Below are 20,737 nucleotides of genomic sequence, written 5' to 3'. Positions count from 1 at the left end.
TACAGAAAGTAGGCATTTAAGGTCACAGTTCTAAAAACGCTGGACACTAAAGAGACTTGTCTACCGACTGTGAAAGATGCCCAGGGTCCCTGCTCATCTGCGTGAACGTGCATTAGGCCTGCTGCAGGGAGGCATGAGGACTGCTGAATAAATTGCCATGTCCGCACTGTGAGACGCCTAAGACAGCGCTACAGGGAGACAGGAAGGACAGCTGATCATCCTCGCAGTGGAAGACCACGTGTAACAACACCTGCACAGGATCGGTACATCTGAATATCACACCTGCGTGACAGGTACAGGATGGCCACAACAACTGCCCGAGTCACACCAGGAACACACAATCCCTCCATCAGTGCTCAGACTGTCCGCAATAGGCTGAGAGAGGCTGGACTGAGGGCTTGTAGGCCTGTTGTAAGGCAGGTCCTTACCAGACATCACCAGCAACAACGCCACCTATGGGCACAAACCCACCTTCGCTGGACCAGACAGGAATGGCAAAAAGTGCTCTTCACTGATGAGTCACGGTTTTGTCTCACCAGGGGTGATGGACGGATTCGTGTTTATCGTTGAAGGAATTGAGCACGTCTGGGACCTGTTGGATCGCAGGGTGAGGGCTAGGGCCATTCCCACCCAGAAATGTCCAGGAACTTGCAGGTGCCTTGGTGGAAGAGTGGGGTAACATCTCACAGCAAGAACTGACAAATCTGGTCCAGTCCATGAGGAGGAGATGCAGTGCAGTACTTCAAGCAGCTGGTGGCCACACCAGACACTGACTGGTACTTTGGATTTTGAGCCTCCCTTCATTCAGGGACACATTGTGAAACATTTTTAGTTTATGTCTTATGGTGTTGACTCTTTTAGTGTTCATACAAATATTTACACATTAAGTTTACTGAAAGTAAAAACCGTTGAAAGTCAGAGGACGTTTCTTTTTTTGCTGATTATAGTACAGTCATTGTACGTCTGTGATTGTTGTCAACATGTACATACTATCATGTCAAGCAAGGTAACTACCTGTTCTCTTCTCGAAATCTTCACAGATTGTGTCAATCTGGACACAGAGAATCTACTGATGTTTGGTTGTACCCTTAGTCCAGCCTCCTTCATTGTCATACCATGGACAGTCACAGTAGCTCTGATTTCATCACATATTACTGTTCTTTGTCCTCGCTGACCACCTTGACCTGCTCGACCTCCTCTCACACGAACTCCTCTTCTTAGATCTCTACCCATTGCAGTGCCTCACAAACCAGTGCTCTGGCTCATATGTCCCCTCACATCATTAGCCACAAGTGTGATGAATTTGGAGTTGTTGTGTTCGACCGGTGACAACTGAGCTTTAATTGTGTTTGACATCTGCCACCTGTGCTCACCATTATGCAATGACAACGTGTTGACAAGATGGGTCTAAACAGGTGAAAAGTGTGACTGATTCAATAAGTGGGTTCAGGCAACTGAGAATTTGGTTCAGACAATAGGGTTTAGTGTTTTAGCAATCGAGAAAAACTGTAAAACAATAACAAACTAGAAAATAAAATTTTATTTTATTATCGAAAATTCAAAATTAAACAAAACATTTTGACATGAAAATCGTAGATTTGCCATTTCCATCCATCCATTTTCGAACCCGCTGAATCTGAATAGGGTCACGGGGGTCTGCTGGAGCCAATCCCAGCCAACACAGGGCACCAGGAACCAATCCCGGGCAGGGTGCCAACCCACCGCAGGACACACACAAACACACCAAGCACACACCAAGGCCAATTTAGAATCGCCAATCCACCTAACCTGCATGTCTTTGGACTGTGGGAGGAAACAGATTTGCCATTTTGATTATTTAATTCATTTATGGCTTTTGTGTCAGTTTAGCAAATCTATTTACACGTATTCTTAGTGTAAGATTTGAAGAATATTCTGTGAAAATTTTGTTAATAAATCTTTATTAGTAAAAACATTATACACAATTTTATCCAATAGTAATCAGCCGTACGGTTTTCACTTTTACATAATGTAAATGAATTTAAAAATATCCAAGAATAGAATGACATAGGACTTACCAGAATATCTTTTCCTCAAACTGGGACGATTTTTTGTTTTTGCTTAAAACAGAAAATAACGCTTTCTACGCACTAGAAATTTATTTTAAGTTAAATAACAGGTAATTCACGAGACACAACAATTACGTGATAATAATTTTTAATCAACTATTAACTATTATTTAAAAATATTAAAACATATTGTTTTGAATCGAATTATTTTCACAATACTTTGACCTAACATGGCGTTTAAGGGAATCACCATGAAACGGGAATTCCCCATCGTAGATGGCACCGGTATGCAGAGCACACTGCGTAAGGCGCCATCCACGAACAGTGACGGCATAGGGAGGTACAGGGAGGCATTTTTAATTTTTCATTAAATTTTGAAAATGGCTATAAATTTAATTAATTTAATAATTTATGTGATAAATTCGGCCATGAAAAAGTGTTGTGGTGCCCCCTTTACCCATGATGCCCTAAGCATGTGCTTACTTTGCTTATATGGTTAATCCAGCACTGCTTGTTCTTCCATATCCTTTTCAGCTTCACCATCTTTGCTCTTGCCCACAGCCGGCCTCGACTTCACCTCATTGCACAGTGTAAGTGTCTTCAGGGATCGTCTGGCGTCCCAACCAGGCCAAGAACTGGTCCTTTGCCAGGGAGGAAGGCCACAAGGATGAAGTGGTCAAAGGAGTTAGCCTTCCCAGAGCCTGTACATTTCCTGACACAATAGAGTGCAGCATTCTCATGTCGCCGCCCCTTTTTTCTCCGCCCACAGGCATGCTGGGATGTGTAGTCCCATGGTGCAGTCCTGTTGCAAGCTGATGGGTAGCACCAGGGAGGAGCCATCGCTGAATTGTAGAAACTTGTGCCTGACCTGGAAGTGCTTCCAGGGATCTGCCTTGCCGCAGAGAGTCACAGTTTGGAGGCAGAGGACAGCATTTGTAAGAGGAAGAGGAGCTGGAAGAAGAGAAGTGAAGAAAAAAGGAAGGATTCACCATCCATTTACATTATCTGTTGTACAGAAGGTGTTTGGAGGAATAACAATCCATTGTTTGAACCCGTGACTCTCAGTTGTGTCTTGGGTTTGGGGCTCAATAGCACCCCCTGTCTGTCATGATAGTCAGCATCGTTTGTTACATGAAAGAATCCGCCTGCTCCAGCCTTTCTCCGTCCGCCCTGATCCCCACATACCTCATCGATGTTTGTCACCTCGTGTCATTTTCAACTTCCTTAATCCCAACCAGGGCGGCATGGTGGCACAGTGGGTAGCGCTGCTGCCTCGCAGTTAGGAGACCTGGGTTCGCCTCCCTGCGTGGAGTTTGCATGTCCTCCCCGTGTCTGCGTGGGTTTCCTCCCACAGTCCAAAGTCATGCAGGTCAGGTGCATTGGCGATCCTAAATTGTCCCGTGTGTGTGCCCTGCAGTGGGCTGGCACACTGCCTTGGGTTTGTTTCCTGACTTGCACCCTGTGTTGGCTGGGATTGGCTCCAGCAGACCCCGTGACGCTGTAGTTAGGATATAGTGGGATGGATAGTCTTTCCAGTTACTTTAATAGTTTTGTTTAATTTTAGTTTTTTATTTTGGCTTTGCTCATTATTTTATTTCAATTTATGAAAATGTTTCTTTAGTAATAGTTTCAGTTTTGATTTTAGTTTTCATGAACTATAATAGCCTTATCTCTTACCTCTGGACCTATGCCGGCCTATTTTAAACATGCAGTGGTAAAGCCCTTATTGAAAAAACCAAACCTTAGTACGGAGGACATAAATCATTTTAGACTGATTTCTCAACAAGCTTTTTTATCTAAAATACTTGAGAACGTTGTTTTGCAGCAGCGTCAGGTGTTTTTGGATTGTGATGGGGGTCAAGAAATTTTTCAGTCCGGTTTGAAAACTTATCACAGCACTGAAGCAGCTTTACTCAGAGTTGTTAATGATATTCTACTGTATGTTCAGCTGACTCGGGGGTCTCGACGGATTTTAGTGATTGAACTGCACCCTTTGATACCATCGATCACAACGTACTCGGAGTCCTGCCACGTGCAAAAGTTCACTGACGACACTGCTATGGTGGGCTGCATCAGGTGTGGGCAGGAGGAGGAGTACAGAAAGCTAATCAAGGACTTTGTTAGATGGTGCGACTCAAACCACTTACACCTGAACACCAGCAAGACCAAGGAGCTGGTGGTGGATTTTAGGAGGCCCAGGCCCCTCATGGACCCTGTGATCATCAGAGGTGACTGTGCAGAGGGTGCAGACCTATAAATACTGGGAGTGCAGCTGGATGATAAACTGGACTGGACTGCCAATTCTGATGATCTGTGCAAGAGAGGACAGAGACGACTATACTTCATTAGAAGGTTGGCATCCTTCAACATCTGCAGTAAGATGCTGCAGATGTTCTATCAGACAGTTGTGGCGAGTGCCCTCTTCTACATGGTGGTGTGCTGGGGAGGCAGCATAAAGATGAAAGACGCCTCACGCCTGGACAAACTGGTGAGGAAGGCAGGCTCTATTGTAGGAGTAAAGTTGGACAGTTTAACATCTGTGGCAGAGCGACGGGCATTAAGCAAACTCCTGTCAATCATGAAGAATCCACTGCATCCACTGAACAGGATCATCTCCAGACAGAGGAGTAGCTTCAGTGACAGACTGAGGAGACCCCACACTATGTGACTCTTCAATTACACCCGGGGGAGTAAATTAATTAACATTAATTTTATTTTAATTTTTTTCATTTTTATTACTATTTAATTTAATATTGTTTCTTTGTATCAGTATACTGCTGTTGGATTATGTGAATTTCCCCTTGGGATTAATAAAGTATCTATCTATCTATCATATAGTGCCTTTCATATCTATCTATCTATCTATTTATAATATAGTGCCTTTCACATCTATCTATCTATCATATAGTGCCTTTCATATCTATCTATCTATCTATCTATTATATAGTGCCTTTCATCACTATCTATCTATCTATCTATCTATCTATTATATAGTGCCTTTCACATATCTATCTATCTATCTATCTATCTATCTATTATATAGTGCCTTTCACATCTATCTATCTATCTATCTATTATATAGTGCCTTTCACATATCTATCTATCTATCTATCTATCTATCTATTATATAGCGCCTTTCACACTATCTATCTATCTATCTATCTATCTATCTATCTATCTATCTATCTATCTATCTATTATATAGTGCCTTTCACACTATCTATCTATCTATCTATCTATCTATCTATCTATCTATCTATCTATCTATCTATCTATCTATCTATCTATATTGTTGTCAAGGCTGGATAAGTGGCTAGGAATCCGAGGGGGTGCACTAGCTTCTTCTTTCACTAATTTCTGTTGGTAACAAGTCTGTCTTTTCCTCTACTCCTTGTCTGAACTATGGTGTCCCACAGGGCTCTATTCTGGGTGCTTTGATATTTGCTACCTGTAGCTGCGTTTTCCCAAAATTACCAAAGTTCTGCAGCTTCAACTCAAAAAATGGGATTCAACAAAAGCCTGACGCACAGAAATGATTGCACAGACAAAATTTTTTCATTTTTGAAAGTTTAGTTAAGTTTTAAAGTAAAACTGTTCACACAAAAAAAAAGAAAATTAAAATAGCAAAAAAAGGGAAAATTTATGTTAAGAAAAGTTCAGTTCTAAGCTTAATCGTGTTCCATCTCAAATCGTTACTATTTACTTAACATTTCTGAACCATTTCAAAATGGTCAGAAAACTGTATGCTTATCCCATTTCTAAGCTTAAAATGGGTCTTTCAAGTCCCTCTTTAATGGGACCAGTTCTGAACAAACTGAGCTTATTATCAATCACACTGTACCTCAGTTATAGTAAGAAGGTTCTCTCTCTCGTTAACTTATAGGGGAAAAGATTATACCATAAGCTATGACTATGAAAGACATTAATATTCTGTTCAAATTAAGCAAACACCAATATGACTTTAACTTTCTAAGATTGGCTCTTACACTACCCCTTGGGTCCATATTTCACAAATTTGGTGTTTGATTTCATTTTTACGCTGATGATGCCCAGATGTATTTACCTGTGACTAAGGAGTCCTTAAAGTCACTACACGATTATTATGATGAGGTCACACATTGGATGGCCATAATTTTTTGCATTTCAATCAGAGTAAGGCTGAGGTTGTCGTATTTGGGCCAATGGCTTCTGATGGGGCTGTCAGGGATCAGCATCGGCTCATTAGCTGGGTTTTGCAAACCCCACGTTATCCTTCATTCCGATCTTTATTTTAATAATCAGATCTCGTCCAGTAAGAGCTGCTTTTTTCAGCTCAGACTGCTTACTGGAGTCAAACCGTTTCTGGGGCACTCCGATCTAAAGAAGGTATGCCAGGCTTTTATTATATCGCACCTCGATTATTGTAATGCACTTCATTCTGGAATCAGTGAATCTCATCTTTCTCGGCTGCAGTTGGTTCAGAATGCTGGCTGCTCGTTTTCCTGTCGGGTCTCAGAAAGTTGTGTCCATTACTCTAATTCTGGCCTCGCTTCATTGGCTCCCAGTTGAATTTAGGATTCATTTAAAAATGTTACTTTTGGTTTATAAGTCGCTAAATGGCGCTGCCCCATCCTACCTGGTCGAGTTGCTGGTTCGTTATACAGCAGTGCGCTCTTTACGTTCATCTCAGCAGCAATTGTTGGTCGTGCCAAAGTCTAAGGCCGGGTTAATACTTCACGCGACACGACGCGACGAGGCTCCTGCTATGCCAGCTATACTTGTGTTTGTACTTTACGTAAATCTGGAGGAATCCAGCAGGTGGCAGTGCGAGATATCATCACGGTGAGAACAGGATCGGCTTCGCTGTGTTGTGAATTGCCTGGAACAGCCATTAAATTCCGATGACACCTTACCACAATATCTCTGAAAAGGATGTTTAATGATTAAATCCATCAATCCAGGGATGTGTCCATTCCAGCTAGCATTGGGCACGAGGCTGAAACAATCCCTGGACGGGCATCAGCTCATCGCAAGGTGAATACAAGCACTCACATACACTGGCGTCATTTTAGTGTCACCAAATCTGCATGACTTTGGAAGGAAAATGGAGGCCCAGTGTGGAAACCCAGCAGGAAAACATGGAAACTCCAGGCAGGGAATACCAGCGACGTGACTCCCTGCGAGACAGCAGTGCTACCGCTCCGCCACCGTGTGTAATTATTAACAGTATTCATTATTTCAACGAAATTAAGGATTTATCTGTAAAACATAAATACTTTAATGCATTTTATCATGAAAGTGATATCTATACTAATAAAAGGTAAAGCCCTCACTCACTGACTCGTCACTAATTCTCCAACTTCCCGTGTAGGTAGAAGGTTGAAATTTGGCAGGCTCATTCCTTACAGCTTACTTACAAACGTTAAGCAGGTTTCATCGAAATTCTATGCGTAACGGTCATAACGGTCGATAACGTCCGCCGTGTTGAACTTTCTTATTTATGGTCCCATCTTCATGAAATTTTGCAGGCTCATTCCTTACAGCTTATTTACAAAAGTTAAGCAGGTTTCATTTCGAAATTCTACGCCTAACGGTCATAACTGGAACCTACTTTCATCCATATATTCGGCCATAGCCTGCAGCTCAGTCGCCGTGTGAGGCGGAGTTGCGTCCCGCGTAATTGAGTGCCTGCCCATATAAGGTAAATACTCGCGGGTGAAGGACTGTGCTTAGCATATTCATAAGTACAGCTACTGCGGAAACCCTCTGACGCTGAACGAGCCTTTGTAGACATATCAATAGGACAGCAAGGTGTAAAGCTTAAGTTTAAATTACGTTCATAGACACGCTGACGCTAAATATTCACAGGCAAATCCACAACTTGATACCAGGAATGCCTGTTAAACATCTTAGATTCACGAGTAGCGGTTTGGGTATTGATCACTTCGATGAATGAAACCTGCTCAAAAAACGCATCACACAAGTGAGAAGGCAGCAAAAGAATATGAAGCGAGTGACGCATACAAGCATATTCATAAGGGCAGCTACTGCGGAAACAAAGCACGGTGTGAACCTTAAGTTTAAATGAAGTTCATAGACAGGCTGCTGCTGGCGTTTGTCATGCCCACGACGAATACGATATTCACAAGATACAAGTTTAATGAGAAGACGCAGGGTATAAACGAGAGTTTTGATCACTTTGTAATGGAGTTAAAATTGCTGGTATGCCAGGTCTGAGCTAACATTACATAAAGCTGTGGACATCGCGAGATCACACGAGAGAGCACCAGCACAGCTGAGAAGCTTCGATGCATTTTCTCCGAGCGGCTCACGTCAACCGACTTTGCAGGACTGGGAGAGGTAAACCTGTGCATGCAGTGTGTGATGTCTCACATAAAGAGGAAGACGAGCTGCTTAGTGATGCAGTAAGAGAGGAGCAGCCCTCTGAATCTGAACAGGCCTTTGTAGACATATCAATAGGACGGCAAGGTGTAAAGCTTAAGTTTAAATTACGTTCATAGACACGCTGACGCTAAATATTCACAGGCAAATCCACAACTTGATACCAGGAATGCCTGTTAAACATCTTAGATTCACGAGTACTGATTTGGGTAGTGATCACTTCGATGAATGAAACCTGATCAAAAAACGCATCACACAAGTGAGAAGGCAGCAAAAGAATATGAAGCGAGTGACGCATACAAGCATATTCATAAGGGCAGCTACTGCGGAAACAAAGCTCGGTGTGAACCTTAAGTTTAAATTAAGTTCATAGACAGGCTGCCGCTGGCGTTTGTCATGCCTACGACGAATATGATATTCACGAGATACAAGTTTAATGAGAAGACGCAGGGTATAAACGAGAGTTTTGATCACTTTGTAACTAAGTTAAAATTGCTGTAACGGAGTTAAAATTGCTGGTGAAGGACTGTGCTTATGCAAACGAATAGGAAAGCAGGGTGTAAAACTTAACTTTAAATTAGGTTCATAGACACGCTGACGCTAAATATTCGCAGGCAAATCCACAACTTGATACCAGGAATGCCTGTTAAACATCTTAGATTCACGAGTACTGATTTGGGTAGCGAACACTTCGATGAATGAAACCTGTTGACAAACACGGAATGTAACTTGAACACAACACGACCTCCAAATACGAACCTGCCTGAAAGAAATAATGAAAATCAAATCCTTCAGGACAGCGACACTCCTAACGGTCACAAAACAATTACATTGTCAATCAGGTTACGTTATTTTTAAAACGTTTCCTTTTCTTTTTCATCACTTCTTTAACACACGACTTCTCCGCTGCGGAGCGCAGGTATTCTGCTAGTCAAGTGTAAATCGAAGGATTCTAAATGTGCAGAGAGTTGGAATATCAAACATGTAACGTGTGCTGTGTGGTGGTCTATTGCTGCTTCAGGTCCGAGAAGCTCGTAGAGATTAAAATCTGGGATGACGTTTACGACGGTCTGCTTTAGTGATAAAGTAAAGGTTAAAGTGGACATTTCGAGATTAAAGAAATTTCCACTTTAATCACAAAATACACGTTTTCACCGTGTCCTTAATTTTTTTTCTCAGTGGCTCAAATACAGCTCTGTCATTATGTTTGCTGTTGTGAAGTTGCAAAAAAAAAAAAGACGGCACAATAGATGGTATGTGAGACTTTTAAACAAGTATCATGTCAATACGATCGGGAATATGTGACGCTGGAATATCAAAGCACCACGAATGCATCTGTATGTCGGCATTTTGCTTCACCACATCGAACCATTCATCGAACATCGACGCACGCACATCGATCTCGTAGGATCCGCATAGTGGCTTTCTGTCACCTGTGGATAGTAAACAGAGACTCTGACGTCACGTTCCGACTTTTAGCACACTGCGCCCCCTGACTTTTTGCTGGTACTGCAACTCGGATACGCGTCACGTTATTTCTGAGGACATGAGAAACACACTCAAACCAACGGTACCCAAGAAGAGACACAGTACCAAAGGAGTCCAGTCTTCATCTCAGGTCACTGGATAGCATCCATGTCTCTCAACCATATAGCAAGACAGGAAGCACCAGGACTCTAAAGACTTGGACCTTCGTCCTTTTATTTAGATAGCAGGAGCGCCACACACCCCTTTCCAGCGACCTCATGACTCACCATGCTCTCCCAATCCGTCTACTGACTTCATAGGAAGAATCACCAGAGTCATGAATGTCACTGCCGAGGTCAGTAAACCTCTCAATGACGAGGTCGACACTCTCTGCAGACAGACAGACACCCTGATGATGGCCGTGCCCAAGAGGTCATTAAAGATAGATAGATAGATAGATAGATAGATAGATAGATAGATAGATAGATAGATAGATAGATACTTTATTAATCCCAAGGGGAAATTCACATAATCCAGCAGCAGTATACTGATACAAAGAAACAATATTAAATTAAATAGTAATAAAAATGAAAAAAATTAAAATAAAATTAATGTTAGCTTTTACTCCCCCGGGTGGAATTGAAGAGTCGCATAGTGTGGGGTCTCCTCAGTCTGTCAGTGGAGCAGGACGGTGACAAAAGTCTGTCACTGAAGCTACTCCTCTGTCTGGAGATGATCCTGTTCAGTGGATGCAGTGGATTCTTCATCATTGACAGGAGTTTGCTTAATGCCCGTCGCTCTGCCACAGATGTTAAACTGTCCAACTTTAATCCTACAATAGAGCCTGCCTTCTTAACAAGTTTGTCCAGGCGTGAGGCGTCTTTCATCTTTATGCTGCCACCCCAGCACACCACCGCGTAGAAGAGGGCACTCGCCACAACCGTCTGGTAGAACATCTGCAGCATCTTACTGCAGATGTTGAAGGATGCCAACCTTCTCAGAAAGTATAGTCTGCTCTGTCCTCTCTTACACAGAGCATCAGTATTGGCAGTCCAGTCCAATTTGTCATCCAGCTGCACTCCCAGATATTTAAAGGTCTGCACCCTCTGCACAGTCACCTCTGATGATCACAGGGTCCATGAGAGGCCTAGGCCTCCTAAAATCCACCACCAGCTCCTTGGTCTTGTTGCTGTTAAGGTGTAAAGGCCTATCTCTTTGATTTTTATCAGGACACGCGCAAGCCCAGACACTCAGACCCGTCCGCTCAGTCTCTCGAGACCCCCAATCAGAGCCTCCATTGACTCCACGAAGATCACAGCATCTTCACCAACAGATGCCCCACAGCCTGCTGGACCCCACGACCCTGCCCAACACCCAGTCCATACAAGCATTGAACAGAGTAGGAGCAGAACAGACCGCTGATGGACCCCAGAATCAACTGAGAGGTCCTGCCACCACTCTGCACAGCACTCCCAGTATCAGTGTACAGGCCGGCCAGGATATCCAGCAACCTCGAGGGGATCCGCGAACCCTCAGGATGTCCCACTGGGCAGCTCGCTCAACTGAGTCAAACACTTTATGAAAAATCGACAAAGGCTGCAAAGAAACTCTGCTGATATTCACGTTTGCGCTCCATGAGAACCCTCAGTGCCAGGATATGGTCGATGGTAGACTTCTTAGACGTAAAACCAGACTGCTCCGGTCGCTGGTAGGTGAGCAAGTGATCCTGGATCCTATTGAGGACAACCCTAGCAAGGACCTTACCCGGCACCGAGAGCAGTGTTATCCCCCTGTAGTCGCCCAAATCCAGGAGATTACCCTTCCCTTTCCAGGTAGGGATGACAAGTCCCATTTTCCAGTCAGTTGGGATGATGCCAGTCTCCCAAATGGAAGCAAAGATTGCTTGCAATGCCAGGAGGACAGCCTTACCACCAGCCTGGAGAAGTTCACCCCGGATATCACAGATCCCTGCAGCCTTACCTACCCTCCTACCCACCACCTGTGCCATCTCAGTGAGGCTGGGGGGGGAATTCACAGCTAATTGGAGGATCAGCCTGGACCCTGAGATATCCAACGTCCTACCTGGAGGATCAGCTTTAAACAACTGCTCAAAGTAGCCAGCCCCCTGCAGTGTCATCCGTAAGGACCGTTCCATCAGCCACCCGGACTGTGACTCTCCAAGGAACAGATTCAGATCTGCGAAATGCCCATATAGTTATAATCATATAATTTTTACATATAAAGTAAAAATACATCAAGCAATTAACCTGCACTTTACTTTTGAAAAGAATCATGGCTGGTATGAGGGATATGACAGAGAGGAGGAGGAGGAGGAGGAGGAGGAGGAGGAGGAGGGTGATTGTGTAGGACAACAACAACAACATTCATTTCTGTCGCGCAGTTTCATACAAACAATGTCGCTCAATGTGCTTTACATGATGAAGAAAGAGAAAAAATTAAAATTAGGGAACACTAATTAACATAGAATAAGAGTAAGGCCCGATGGCCAGGGAGGACAGAAAAAACAAAAAAAAAAAACAAAAATAAAATCTGTAGGGGGTCCGAGGCCACGAGACCACCTGACCAGCTCCCTCTAGACATTCTACCTCACATCAATGACCACCCAATCAGTCTTCATGATATTCAGGGTTCACACGGAAGAACTTGATGATGACGGTCATGTGGACTTCTGGCCTTCAATCCATCAATGTAATGTAAGACGACTTTCTCACTGGAATCTTCTTCATTTTTTTTTTTTGACTAATTTAACAAGGAGCCCATCCAATGAGAGTGCCTTTCGCCTCGAGAGTCACTACACTTGGACACGAAATTTAAAAAATGCTTTACGCGCTGTAAGGTTTCTGAACACTTTTGGGATTCCCACCCACGCGGAAGAGCATCCCGAAGCAACCGCAGGCTCCCAGCGCTGTAGCAGTTCGCCGTAAAAGCGAATCCGAAGAGATCGCAGTCAGGCTATAGGCGCCTGCCATTGATGGGTAATACAGGAACGTTATAAATGTGCAGGGCACAGGATTACTTTACCCCGATCCTGCCTGACTGCTGTGTCTGTGTATGGGCGAGCGGCAGATCCCGCTACAAAAAATAACCGCGCTGTTCCTGTTTCAAGCTGAATAAACGCTGGTGTCGCTAAAGTACGGAGACTCAGCTTTGTGTTTTGAGGTGCAAGACTCACACGTTACAACACACGCACACGCGTGGTCACCATGCTCCAGTAAACATAGACATAGAATTACTAGACGCTGCGTGACCAGCAGCATCGTACGTCAACGTCGCCGCCATATTGCGAGTGGCACTGCTGCGGAGTGAAGTAATGAATAATGTGCTGCTTGGGATTACAAACCGCTGTACGCTCCAAACCACATCCCGGGGGATTACAGTTCATAGGTAAGGCTGAGCAATTGTGTTGGTTATATTTGGCCATTAGAAAATCCCGTTTTATAATCTTAGCACTCAAGGTCATCTTACAATAAAATTAAACAACATTAGTCAACACTAAAACAAGAGAATGATAAATCAAAAAGGAATAATTAGCAAACAAATAAAGATAACTGGCAGTAACAGTGCGAAATTCACAATTGGTATGCCGGTTTTCAAATGTGTTATTGAATCGAGCTGACGGATATGAGAGGGAAGAGAATTCCCGAGTTGCGGAGCACAATGAGTGACACTCGAGCTCCAATAGCACTGAGTCTGACGTGCGGTACAGAAAGTCGAGGATCTGAGTGAGCGAGAGGAGTGCCAGTCTGGGAGATCAGTGAGGTGTGGAGAGCTGGAAATGTTCAGAGCGGGATTTAGTATTGTAATCTGTAGTGAACAGGGAGCCAGTGAAGGTGTGAGAGAATCGTGTGATATGTGCAGTGGATTTAGAGCAGCAGGTTATTATCCTGGCAGCAGAATTGTGAAGACGTTGTAAGCGATGGATACGTTTTAGTGGGATGCCAGATAGAAGAGCATTACAGTAATCAATACGTGAGGTGACTCGGGCATTAACTGATACTTCAGTACTGTGTTGGTAAGAACAGGACAGTCTAGAAATGTGTCAGAGATTAAAAAAAGGGAGTCCGAGAAATGTTACTTATATGGGAGGAATTATTTAATAATAATAATAATAATAATTATTATTATTATTATTATTTAATATTTGACATTTTGAGTGTATAAATGGATATAAATAACTGCATTTAAACGATTCGTCAAAATCTGTTGTGTATAAACGATACTGTTTTAAACGTTATTGTTTTTTCATTAGAAAACCCGGTTTCCACGTCTACCTGTATTCGTTTAAATGGCACTTTACCACTCGCAATATGGCGGACGCGCTGACGTATCGTGTCGCTGGGCAGCACAGTGAATGCGGCGTCTATCTAAATATGTCTATGGTAGTAAACAGTATGCGCTCGCACAGATGTTGACTATATGAGTGAGGCACGCCGACTGAGCCCGAGAATGGGAGACGATTACCCACAATCCCACAGTGAGAGAGAGAGAGAGAAGAACCATCAGCACAGTTGTGATCACGTGATGCTCGGCACACAAAGCGTATGCGTGCTACTCATATTGCAAGACCTCGCTCGTTTATAAAGTTCAAATTTATTAAAAATATTAACTCATCTTGCAAAACACTCGCAACCCAAGGTTTTACTGTATTGGTGTAATTTTTGTCTTTCGTTTCTTTACTGGTTTATTATTGATATTTTTTTGATTTTATCGTACAGCACATTGGTTTACACTTATGGTGTTTTAAAATTGTGCTTTATAAATAAATTTTGATTTGATTTTGAAAATATAACGATCTAATCTATTAAAAAAAAAGTGCCATTCGTAATTCATGGCAATACCACGAGAGTGCGAAAGGCGACGTGGTGTCATGAGGAAATTAGCAGGGCCTCTTCTAGAAAATGGCATAACTCACGTTGATGTCCTGTCAGCCGGTTATCATGTTTTTGTGCATTAATACTCAGACACGTTTATGGCCTACAAATAAAAATGTCAGTTTCTGTATTTCGACAGGATGTGTGAAATTAACGTCAAGGTATCGTCATGAAAAATCTCTTACTGGTTTCCAGGTTCAGAGACGAAAATCCACGTTTCTTGCCTTCCGATTTTGTAGTCTATTTCGGGATCTGCGATGTCTTTTTCTATTGATAGGATCGCCAGACCACAAAGCCTGTCTTGAGCCATGCTTGAGCTACACAGGGTGGTCCAGATCTGATTATGCAGATCCAGACCGTGTGGATGACTTTGATTTATGCGGGGACGATTCCAGTTCGGCGCGAAGACGATTCTTCATGTCGTCAGTTCGCACACTTCTCGATGGTCCGGGATTTTTCAGGTGATTTTCTATGTAATAAACTTAATACGTTATAGCATAATTAGATCTGGACCAGCCTATACTGGAGAATATAACTTGACAAGTCCACTCTAACGGTACATGTGAACCTCAAAAGCGGGCCTCCCCTTAGGCGCCGGGCCTGGGGCGGTCGCCCCCACTTGCCACCCTCAAACGGCGCTCTTGATTCTGACAAAGGCTACACATTAAAGAATACAAAAGGGGAAAGTGGAGTCATAAAGAATTCTGCCAAGACAGAACAGGATCCAAAGTTATTGTCATGTGCGCAGCAAGGAAACACGTTTCCCTGTACAATGACATTCTTTCTTTGCTGTCCGCACCAAATGACAAAACCAACGTAGCAGATAGATAATAAGTAACAGAGGCAGCATAAAGTATAAAAACAGAATAGAAGTATGAAGTGTGATGTGCAGGTAGGTGTGTGAGGGACAAGTCCAATACAGTTGTGTGAGGTCAATAGAATGAGTTATAAACTCCAGTCAGTTATTTAGGAAGAAAGAGTTCTTTAGCCTGGAAGTCCTGCATTTCATACGTCTGTACCTCCTGCCTGAGGGTAGAAGTGTGAACAGTTCGTGTTGGGGGTGAGTGGGGTCCCGGGTGGGGTCCCTGAGGATTGAGGCAGTTCTCCTGTGGGCTCTGCAGTTGTAGATGTTCTCCAGAGAGGGCAGTGGGGTCCCGGTGATCTTCTCAGCAGTCTTTACCACCCTCTGCCGGCGTTTGCGGTCCATAGCAGTAGTGTTGCCGTACCACACAGGGATAAAGCTGGTCAAGATGCTCTCAGGAATGCAGCTGTAGAAGTTGCTGCCGATTTTAGTCGACATACCAAACTTCCTCAGCCTCCTCAGAAAGTCCAGCTGCTGTAGAGCCCTGTTGACCAGCTGTGTGGTGTTAAGTGTCCAAGTGAGGTCCTCACTGATGTAGACGCCCAGGTATTTAATGCTGCCCACCCTCTCAACTTCAAGCCCTTGGATGAACAGTGGCCGGTGAGGTCTCCTCTCCTTCCTCATGTCCACTATCATCTCCTTCATCTTGTCTGTGTTGAGGGTGAGGTTGTTGTCCTCACACCATGTCACCAGACTGTCCACCTACCTCCTGTAGGCCGCCTCGTCCCCACCAGTTATGCGTCCTATCACTGAGGTGTCATTTGCGAACTTCAGGATGACGTTATCTTTGTGGGAGGCGACACAGTCCTGGGTGAACAGGGTGTAGAGGATGGGGGTGAGGACACATCCCTGTGGGGTGCCTGTGTTTGTGATAATGGTGACTGAAATCCTGCCAGTCATAACGTCTAGGAGCCAGTCACAGAGGGTGGGGTGCAGGCCAAGTGCAGACAGTTTATGGGGGATAACCGTGTTAAAGGCTGAGCTGTAGTCAACAAAGAGCATCCTGATGTAGGAGTCTTTGTTCCCCAGATGGGTGAGGGAATAATGTAGTGCGGCCGCGATGGCATCTCAGGTGGACCTGTTGGGCCGGTAGGCATACTGCATGGGGTCCAGAGTGTCCAGTATGCTGCTCTGAATGTGGACCAGCACCACTCTCTCAAAACACCTCATGATGATTGGAGTGAGTGCTACCGGCCTGTAGTCATTCAGGCAGGTGGGTGGGCTTTTCTTAGGAAGGGGGACGATGATCGCAGTCTTAAAGCAGGACGGAACGATGCTCTGACTGAGGAAGAGGTTGAAGATGGAGGAGAGAACATCGGCCAGCTCGTTGGCACATGCTCTGAGAGCCCGCCCAGGGATGTTGTCTGGTCCTGCTGCCTTACGATGGGGTTGCATCCAATCAGGGAAGGTACACGTGGAAAGCACTCACCAATCAGACTGCGCTTTCAAAACTCTTCATTTCCATCACTCCATCACGATGAGACAGCATTTTCAGAAGTAGATAACTCTGGGGGAGCCGTTATGAAAATTCTCAGTTCTTGAGGGTTAAAAGTGCTGGGGGTGGTGTGGACGAAAGACGAAGACGAAGACTAACTTCGATATTTTGAAAGGAAAATGTTGTCAAGTGGACGTAGCGCAAGAGACCAAAAAAAAATGGAGATAAACAATCAAGAGTGAAGAACGCGAATCACAATGGTTGTTTTATTATGGGTGCTGCCATTTTTCGCAGGCATTTACTGTTACTGTGGACAGTCGATTAGGAGTGCGTGACATGTGACGTCAGTGACACGATGGTGTGAAGGTCAGCACCGAGCAATTCCTGGTTATTCAAGATTATTGGATTCCTAACAAAAAATTTCATGTGATTGTTGTAGTAGTAGGGTGTTGTACCGCGTCAGCCATTATGAATGTAGTGAAACGTCAAGCAAAATGACACCTTTGATTGGCTAATTGAACAGATTACAATATGCAGGCGTTCGAGGCGACTCATCCTGCCTGAAGAAGGGGCCTGAGTTATCTCGAAAGCTTGCATGTGGTTGCTGAAAACTTGGTGCTCTTGACTTTACATTCGTTTAATTCGTTGTCTCTTTGGTCTTTTTAGTGTAAACAGTGTGAAACTGCCAGTGTCGATGGACGTCGTTTTCGTTTCATTTTTAACTGTAGTGTAAATGTTGCCTACGTTTTTCTGGGATATTTTTGAGTCTCTCAATCCACTTCTGATGCTACTACTACAGTTGAACCTCGGGTCACGAACGTCTCTGAACACCATACAGATCGGGTTACGACCAAAAAGTTCACCAAACTTTGGCATCTGTTCACGACCACACACTCGGGTGACGAGCAAGTCAGTTTCTCTTCCGGTTCGTACGCGCCGGTGATTTCCGCATGTGTTCAGTCTCTCCCTGTACAGTACATTGTTCTCGGTCAGACGTGCATCACGCAGAGGGACTTTACCTCAAAACTGTAATCTCCTCTCCACCCAGCTTCCTCCTCACTTCCTCCACGCCAGAACTCGACTCATGCAAGGTTAGTTTTCTTGGTCGTTTATGGTTTTTTTTTTGTATAAATTACGGATTTTTCACATGTTCATTTTTTTTCCCTGTGCTTACAACTCATTAAAAAGAAGTGTTTACAGCGAGCGGTTCGTAAGGCTGTAGCGTGAACTCCTGCAGTGTTAGTTTTCTCTGTTGTTCAGGGTTTTTACATTTAGTTTACTATTACGCTGTGCATTCTATGGTATGATTAACTATTTTTGTGCTTAAAAATCTTTAAAAAATATATATTTACATACAGTTTGCACAGTCTGGAATGGATTAATTGTATTTACATACAATCCTATGGGGGGAATAAGTTCGGGTCACGACCAAATCGGTTTACGACCAGAGTTTTGGAACGAATTACGGTCATGACACGAGGTTCCACTGTATTTTACTTCAGCCATTTTAGTGGCCTGCCCACAATGCCATTTTGGTTTCCCTGCACGCCGCTATTGTGTGTGAGTTTGTTGTGATGGTTTCTAGGGTGTTGCTATGGATGATGTTCAGCTTCACATGTCACATGATGTTTGGGGGGGGCGGGGTCACAGCTATAAAGAGCATCAGCTGAAAATTCTGGAATACCTGAGTTAGCGGATATTCTGGAAAACAATAAGAAAGAATTAAAAGTATTTGCAATTGAATTTGTGTGCAATAGAAAATCCTGATCACTTCAGCTTGGATTTAGGGTTTTGTTTTGTCTTTGCTGCTTGACTTTTTGTGTTTTATAGCTTCAACTTCTGTCTAAAATGTTCGACTCCTCTTATCTCCTGATGCCTTTTACCATTGCATAGAAGGGCGCAGTTTTATTTTCGGGGGCACAGCAACAACATGGCATCGCAGCAGAGATGGCAAAACATTTCAACAACCAAAAAACTGAGGCTGAAACAGAAAATAAATGAGAGAAATGGATATTGGAGGACCACAGAGGGCGACATCTCTAGTATAGGATCAAAGCGCAAAAAATAACATCACATTCTTGTAATTGACCTTAAAGTGGTCTGAAACGATAGCCCACCTGCTTAGGTTTGAAATATGGGAGTTGCTTCTAGATGGCTAGGACCACCGGTAAAGAATGAAAAATAATATCACAGTTGTGATCAACAACCTCCACATACCTGTGTTACTGACCCCCATTTGTTTTAAGTTTTATGAAAGCTTTGAGCCCTCAATGATATGAAAGGCACTATATAACAGATAGATAGATAGATAGATAGATAGATAGATAGATAGATGTGAAAGGCACTATATAATAGATAGATAGATAGATAGATAGATAGATAGATAGATAGATAGATAGATAGATAGATAGATAGATAGATAGATAGATAGATAGTGTGGAATATGACCCGGGCACAGACAGGCAGACACGTTTGAATCACCCCACACACGTTTATTATCACAGTGCATATTTACAGTAGTGCTCACACAACCCCAAAGTCCCCAAAAGTCCTGGTCATGACACAGTGCCTTCTCTTTCTTCAGGCCACCTCCTTGATTCTTCTCCTGACACCAGCCATTGTCTGAAGGGAGACGGCCCCGTTTATATGCACCCGGATGTGCTCCAGATGTCCTCCAGTGACCTTCTGCCGACACGCCCCTGTGTGGCGGAAGCACCGGCTGTGTACCCGGAAGCTCCCCGGGTGTCCCCGATCCTCTTCCCCCCAGCACTTCCAGGTGTGGCAGAAGTACTGAGGTCCAGGGCTCTCTAGGCATAGAGGTGCCCCCTGTTGGTGACCACGGCCCCTACAAGGTAGAGCTTCAAAGCTCTGTACCTGTGGCCCCCAAAGGAACCAGGGGGATGGTCACCCCCATATGGTCTGGGCAGGACGTAAGCCCTCATTTGGTTTTCCTGGGCGTCAATGCCAGGCCGCCACCCCAATCACCTCCGACAATAGATAGATAGATGTGAAAGGCACTATATAATAGATAGATAGATAGATAGAAAGGCACTATATGATAGATAGATAGATAGATAATAATAATAATACATTTTATTTATATAACTCCTTTCCCATACTCAAGACGCTTAAGATAGATAGATAGATAGAACGAACTTTATTTATTATTTAATTTGACAGTATGTACACCATTTCTCTTTTCTCTATTTACTCCATATGAGTGTGTGACGAAGCGCTTCTCCTTTTCACTTCCCCTCTGGCTCCCAGTTTGTGGCTTTAATGGTCTTCAGTCCAGCATCACTGTCACGTTACGTCCCTCTTGTTCTTCCTCCACTGGCTATCGGCTCTGCGCTGCTTTCACATCTGCAGTGTCCGCTTAGCAAGCCACCAGGCGCCGTGTCCTTTTGTGCCTCCACAACATTGTTGTCCCCTCTTATGCACCATGCAGGTGACATCTGGATGCCCGATGAGCACAATGTCAGCAGCCTTGGCCCCCATCACTATTAGGAAAGCTGACCCCAAAAGACTTCATTGACAGACTCTTATCTAACTTTGGGGACATTGCAGCTCCTTTGTGGACTTTCTGCGCTGCAATTGTTGAGGAGGATTTCTAGACATTTTAAACTGGATTCTTGCTGGTCTTCCCAGTAAT

The sequence above is a fragment of the Polypterus senegalus genome, chromosome 3, assembly GCF_016835505.1.
Source record: "Polypterus senegalus isolate Bchr_013 chromosome 3, ASM1683550v1, whole genome shotgun sequence".
Taxonomy (NCBI): Eukaryota; Metazoa; Chordata; class Cladistia; order Polypteriformes; family Polypteridae; genus Polypterus; species Polypterus senegalus.
This window is presented reverse-complemented; position numbering follows the sequence as displayed.